Genomic DNA, 7956 nt, shown 5'->3' with positions numbered 1-7956 from the left:
GATACCAATTTCTCATCAATCACTATTATTTACAATTTTCTATAATGTTTGACCGAATCGATGTTTTTATATACATTTAAATTATAACTATTATAGTGTGATATTAACGCTTGTCTTTTTTGACGATAGCGTTCTTCTCACGTAATATGTACCAAATGGTCATGCCATGACATTCATATTTCGAATCTTACGTTGTATTTGTATATGTATTTCAGACAAATGACGTCCTCAGTCACGTATATATGTATGTTTGTACTGGCCACCTCCGTATGTCTGTCCAGTGTCTCTGATGCGTATATAGACTGCTCCATGGAATGCCTCTTTGCAAAATTTCGACAGCCTACAGTTTGTGAATGCAATAACAATGTCAAGTCGCACTGGGGGAAGCGCGCACCGAGGACACAAACGCACAGTGGTCTGCCTACGTTTAGATACGGAAAACGATCGGCTTCTTTGACGACTCTGATTTAGAGGGCATGGACAGGTAGGTTCGTTACACCGAATCAATTTATTGTGTAGACAAGTATAATTGTGGTAAAACAAGAGCATGGTTGGGACATTGTGGACGTTGATTGGTCTGACATAAAATGCTTAAGTTTCTCTGTTCCTGTTTTGCACGCATGTATCGCGCTCAATACTACTTGAGATGTGGAACTTGTTCATTTGATAACGATAATGTTTATTGCAATTTCAACAATAACCGTTTTAAAATGCCTTATTACTCATAACCAATCTCTGACCAACGGGTCTGTCGAAAAAAACAACAACAAGACGCATGCGCGAATTGAACCTTGTAGGCAGTTAATCAGGACAAGCGACACCTGAGTCGTTATCAAAGTGACACATGCTTTGGGAGTAATAAACAAGACGGCGTCACCTGAGTCGGTGTCAAAGTGACACTTGCCATGATATTAATAAACAATCATTCTATTAACGATAGCGCTGTATGGCGATTATCCTGTAATGTGTAATACAAGTACTAAATAGCGGTTTCAATAAATCCTTTAAATAAATATATACGGAATATTACGCTAGTCAATTGTTCCAAGAGTTTGTATCACTCGAGTTGCTTGTGTGATGACATAGCACACGAGAGGCGGAGCCTCGAGTGAGATGCGAAAATAGCACAAACCACGAGGGAGAGTGATACAAACTCTTGGAACAATTGACTAGCGTAATATTCCTTTTATTATATACAACAACTAAACAAAAAACAGTTAACAAATGTATTTTTTTATTTTAACAAACTACCAACAACAATGACTAAAACGGTACGCCATAGTTTATTAAGACACGTAGTGATACAGTTTATGTAAATTAAACGTGTAAAACATTCGAACCGGGAAAACACAGGTTTCCGACACGCTTACCTTTTGCCATCGTTAATTCCAATTTTTATAACAATTAAGTTGACAAACTTCAATCCGATGTTTATAACAAAAAATGTTAAACGATAGCACTTCCACTTCTATCTTCCATGTCTTTATCGAAACTTAGTTTAAACCAAACTATTTTATTGTATTCCTATCGAAATATACATTTATGCATGATAAACACACACTCCAAAATACGTTTTTAACACATAGTTTACTGTTATAAAAACACCACGTCCGGACATAAAAACTATTGTGTTGTGTCACCAGAAATGGACGTCACCCCGATTGTGTACTAACGTAATATATTTCGTATATATAAATATTTCTATTTTCGGTGCGTGTTATGTGACGTCATTAAAGGGGTCGAAGTAGTCCGGCTAGTATGGTATACGGAATTGGAAACAGTGAGTAGCGTAAAACGGGATTTTTTATTTCAACGATTGATACAACCTGTATTTTGTTAAAAGCATTAAACAGGTATATAATAAAAACTGAGATTGCGATACAATAGACTTTGACGCTTATTATCAGATTATTACAAGCCATTACAGCTTTTTGAATGTAAAGTTAAATTGAATATTTTCAACAAACCAATTATGCAAGCTCGAGTGTTCATTTGATATGAGCTATTTTATTATTTATAACATTATATCTTGGTTAGTAGACGCGCCTGTTACGTTGTTAATTATGCAAAATTTACTGATTGAGTTTGTAAGTGTGAAATACCAAACAATCTCTAGAGTATTATAGTGAAACCCCGCATAATAAGATATTGTAAAATTGCGTGATTAGCTATTATCTCATAATAAAATGGGTCATTATAAAGAGTCATAGAAAAGAATATCAGCAAATCTGTACCTATTTGCGAACTTCAATAATTTTTTTGGTAACCAAAACGCTATTGTTATTAGATATAAGATTGACACGCCAGGCATTTTTCGTTGACTCATGTGAAAGTTGTTGACGATGGCATTTAGGGAAAATCGCAATCGTCAATTGTGGTGGAGCGTAATAAATTATTCAATTTTCCGAAATGCATAAAAACAGTCAGTAATGCGTTTAAATTAAAATGTATAGCGTCTGATCAGTACGCATGTTGTCGATATAAAACATGATACAATGAATATTTAGCAAACTTGCATGTATATGTTCACAACTAAATAAATTATCCGCATGTTATTTTGCACTACCTGATGGCGGAGCTTATACATATTTCAGACTCGGTAAAAGGAAAAATCATTGCTTACATACAAATGAATGATGATTACCTTTTTGGTCTGTAACTTAAGTCGTTTCTACAGTTTTTGCACGAGCTGGTATTTCTTCAATTTTAAGCTCACCAGAGTACAATGTGCCAATAGTGAGCTTTTGTGATCGCTTTCGTCCGTCGTATGTCGTCCGTCGTGCACGGACGAAAGGCGATCACAAAAGGTCACCATGAAGTATGTGTAAGCCCCGCCAAAAGTTATTGCAACAATTTATGACTTTGTTAGGTGCAAATTGTACTATATTCCCCATTACTTACATTAAAAGAACAGTAAAACATGTAACGTAAAATTATAAATCGAAAAAATAGAGGAATTGTAAATGAGTAATATTTCACTAGCCACGAATTGCAACGTAATGGCACTTCAAATATTTCAAAAGTAGCACAAAATGCGTAGCATAATATTAGTCATATGATATATTTAAATGTTCCCATGGTATTCCTTTCTTAAGACATGTGTCATATTTTAATATTCCGTTAAATATACAGTCGTATGTGACGTTATACATTTAAGTAAGGCCCTAAAATAAGACACGTCAACAATGACTAAGATTCTTTGTTTTTAAACATGGACATTATCTGACATTAACAAACTGGCTGAAGTTCGGCGCGCTCCAAAACGAAGTCGCGATATAAAGATAGTCACCAAATGCCAGTTTTGCTACTGTTGACGAATCGTTAAAATGCCACAGCAGGCATCAATGAAAGCAATGCTCTTTAATGTATACTGTTTCGAATTCTTGCGTACCTTGTCGTATGTGCTATCATGTCTAACTACCGGGCTATACCAGTACTCAATGAACTAAAAAGCACCATGTAAATGACAAAGTACATGTTAACGATGTTAATAAGCTTCTTAATAAGCGCAGCAAATAACTTCAATTATTTTACGTTTCTATGACTTAGTTGCATTGTTTTCAGTATTTATTTCATGTAACTATAAAATAGATACGCTGACAATTTTTGCTTCATTTGCTTTCTTTTGTTAGTTTGAACAAGCTATATCTTAAAACTGTAAGTTGCCTTTTCATTTAAGCTAATCATCGCAAATCACACCTGATAAAAAAATAAATCATTACAAATCACACCTAATAAAAAAAAATCACAGTGAAAATAACACTTAAAAATAAACATCGCCCTGGGAAAACGTTACTTAATGCATATCGACACAGGCTATTCAGGAACGACTCTTTCCGCATAAACTGAATTTTTACCAACTAAAGGATAAGCGTCATTTTAACAAAAAAACAAACAAACAACATCAACGTGGAAAGTGTTGTCCCTGATTTACAAGTGCGATGCTCAAATGCAGACACTAGTGATGAAAAATGGCTGTTCTTGTTTCAGATTTGATGAACTCAGTGCAATACAGGACGAATTCTACCCGGGCCTAGACACTCGGAAGTGATCGTGAAACGACCATGCGCTCGGCTCGTGTTCTTCGAGTCATGGCATCAACAAATTGAAATATTAAATAGGCAATAGAGACACATGGCGCTTTGTTTAAGTTTTCCATAGCAATAGAGAAACATGGCGCTTTGTTTAAGTTTTCCATAAGTCAATAGAGACACATGGCGCTTTGTTTCAGTTTTCCATAAGTCATTTTTGATGTTTTCTTATATTATTTAGAATACTACTAGTATACTACTACTATTCACTGTAGTATATATTTCTGCACGATTCTAATTATTTAGATAAATACATGATTAAACAATAGTAACAATTGTTTTTAATAATGATTCATCAATTTCAAGAATGTGTGAAACTTTAACTGTTTTTTTAAATAAACCACACGGAATATATTTATATTAATCAAACACCTTACATCTTCTTTATTTGGAGGGCGTAAAAATACTAAGTATTGCATATTGTAAATCTTTGCCGTTTCCTTTTTAATATGGCAAAGCGATTTTCTGTATTTATAATTGAAGTATATACTATCATGGTGTACATTTGTTTCATTTTTATTTATATTTTTAATTTATTCAAAGATATAAAAACAATTATTGAAATAACATACACAATGATTCTTGTTATATGTTAGTAAATCTTCGTATAACTTAAACAATAAACACTCAAATGCCTAGTCAATTTATTTAGCTTAAAATACAAAAGAATGATGAAGATAACGATTTCGATCATATGAATTACAATTACGATAATGATTATGAGAAGAAAGACAACAACAAAGACGGGAATGCAGATGATGCTTCTGATAATAGGTTTGATGAGCTGGATAAAGATATGGAAGAAGACGAGTACGAAATCGATAATGATGATGATGACGATGATAATGATGATAATGGTGATGATGATCATGATAATGATGATAATGAGGATGAGGAGGGGGATGATGATGATAATAAGGAGGATAATGATGATCATGATGATAATGATGATGATGATGATGATGATGATGATGAATATGATGATGATGATGATGATGATGATGATGATGATGATGATGATGATGATGAGGATGATCATCATCATCATTATCATCATCATCATTCTGAGCGCGTCCGCAATAACAGTTCAATCAAGGAAATGAGGATTTGTCGTGTCTTCTTGGTTAAAACATCGCCTCATTCATTTACAACCATATAACAAGAACCTACCATTACCTTGAGAACAATAATCAAGCGATTATGTTTAAAACTTGCACTATATGTTTTTCTAAAAATAAATGTACAACAAGCTGCGTATCAACCGACAAATATATCAATATAGGGATAATACACGTTTTCGAGGGCATGATCATCTGCGGGCGCTCGAAAAATCCGTTCTCCTGCCCGAGTGCGCAGCACGAGGTCAGGAACGGATTTTGAGAGCGCCCCGCAGATGATCATGTCCGAGAAAATGTGTATTTTCGCTATTATTGCATAAAAAAAAATCACACATACAAAAATAATTTAAATAACATTGAAAACAATATGTTTTGTTCATTCGACATCGACAAAATAATTCGATTATTTCAATACAGTTCAAGGTTGTGTTTTACATATGCCTCACTCGGTCATCATCCGAAATGACGAGGCTTTACCTTCGGGTAGGCAGTTTTTGATTTAAAATGTGTTTAAACAGTGGATTAATGCAAAGTTGAAATGCAGCCGCGCAAAGTAAGAAATGATAAATTATTTTGGAATTTATAGCAGGAACGTTGAAGGTACATAAACACTTACATTTACAGCATAGCCTTTTGAAAGTGTTTCAGTAAATAACCTTAACTTCATTGACGTTGCCAATAAATTATAGCTGTTGTCAAGAGAGTGCATATTGGTATAACTTGAAAAGTGGATTGAAATAGTCATTATCCATGCATGCATGAGGAAACTGGTGCTTATTCAGTTCCCCATTTATGCTTGAAAGTCGTCAAAGGCTGGAGAAGGGAAGTATCTGCGCGTGGACCAGATTATGGATATGAAAAACACATAACATGGCTTGAACGGCAAGTGAATCGCATTGTTAATACATGATTTCTCCCGTTCAAGCCCTCCTTTTGCCAAGTTTCTGCACCCCGCCAGAGGGCATTATAGATAGAGTGTATGCAATTATAATAGTATTAAACGATAATTCATCTATAATAGCAGGATTACGCAATTCGTTAGCCAATTTAGCGTTAAAGAGCATTTCAGCATTTTAACATGTATTGACATTCCACCAATTGAATACCAAATGTGCGCATTTTTATCTGCTATAAAACAATAAAAAAACGGAAATCATAATGTATCAATATAAGAAATTGACTAATGCATTAAATACATGGGTGCGTTAGCTTGTTGATACATCCTTTTGTAAGAGGAACTTTATCTATATCCCATAATATAGAAAATGTTTCTCCAAGAGATTCGTTTACTTAATTTGCCAAACATGTGGAAAAAACATGACAGTCTTAGGTCATGTAAACATATAAATGCATTTTATGTATTCACCGATATGTATTCACCGAGTGAATATAATTTGCGGTTTGCGATAAAAAAGTATCAATGATCTCTTCCTGGACAAAGCCCAATAACATCAATTCTTTCGATATAGCGTACTTATTAAATGAGCTATTAATCAAGAATACGAAGAATTCTTAATAAAGACATATCAATATACGACACATTATACCTATAGCAAACGTTAGTATTGTAATTACAGGGGATTTTCAGCACTGTCTGCGCCTCCGGAAAACGGAGGCACTCCCAAAGCAAACGGACCCAAAACCGAAATTATAAAAAAATTCCCAATGAATTTTTTTTTTAAAGAATGAAGTGTCTTGTAACTTGTGTGACTAACCAGAGTTTGTTTTGGTAAAAAATATCTGCTATAAGGTTTTGACTGTACAGTTCTTATCTCGGAGTGTAACTGCAACTGAAAAACAAAACTGCAGTACTTGAATAAACGTTGAACATGTCCAATATTGCATCTGTTTATATAAAGAAGACAAAATAACAAATAAAAACACATTTATTTGTTAAACCACTGAGTTATTTAAGCATGATAAATTCACAATCTTTTCCAAAATGAGCCGTTTCATCGAAGCAAAAATTCCCAAAATGGCCAATTTTGTCGATAAAAAATTCCCAATTTGGTCAGACTCCTTTTCCAAAAATAGGCAGAAACCCCCCTGAATTAATTATTCCTCGTTGAATCAAATTAGTCAAATATGCAACGTTTACATATACACCATGGTTTAGACACAATTAATATGGATATGGTATAAAGCAAAGAGCATACCGAAGAAAAAGGCAAAAGTATCTCAGTTCTAAGAAACATTTTAAATAAATTTTACTTCATTATTATTTAAAAAAAAACACAACAGAACATGCATTACACCATCCGATAAAGATGTTTTAAGACGGGACTCGGACGAAATAGTGTGGTAAAAATGTTCCCTAAGTCAATGTCATGTTAAAGTTTGCAATTCAATGGTTCCTTAATTGACGTTGAACTGTTGATATTGCTGCGTAGCAGTTATGCTTCTCAGAAAATTACTGTCGTAAGATGTTTGAGAAGACGTACCCCAGACTTGTTATTTACCAACAACCGCAGTCGCTACAAGTCACGTGGCCCAGCGATAAATACGGACGCAGAAACAAGACCAAACCCTCGTGTTTGTTGTCGGAGTACATACGTCACCAATAATTGATCACGTGATAGTTTTCCAGACAACAATTGCAGGGTAAATTATGAGGTAAACAGCATAATTGAGATCATCTAGTTCTTGATATTGATAGTAAATCGTTTTGCAAACAACAACGGTTTCCACGTGCATTTAAATCATCTTCAAGAATCTTGAACGGGAGGAAATCACAAAGATTTGGTAAA

General features: G+C 34.2%; 1 long non-coding RNA gene across 1 annotated transcript; it reads left to right on the top strand.

Annotated features, from left to right (window-relative positions):
* Nucleotides 1-217: 217 nt before the first annotated feature.
* Nucleotides 218-4729, top strand: LOC127864144 (uncharacterized). The gene is made up of 2 exons (XR_008041518.1): nt 218-484; nt 3991-4729. It is a non-coding gene; the product is annotated as an uncharacterized LOC127864144 (long non-coding RNA).
* The last annotated feature ends 3227 nt before the right edge of the window (nt 4730-7956 follow it).

Source organism: Dreissena polymorpha, unplaced genomic scaffold, assembly GCF_020536995.1.
Source record: "Dreissena polymorpha isolate Duluth1 unplaced genomic scaffold, UMN_Dpol_1.0 chrUn143, whole genome shotgun sequence".
NCBI lineage: Eukaryota > Metazoa > Mollusca > Bivalvia > Myida > Dreissenidae > Dreissena > Dreissena polymorpha.
The sequence above is the reverse complement of the archived record's forward strand: the minus strand, read 5'-3'. Positions and strand labels throughout refer to the sequence as shown.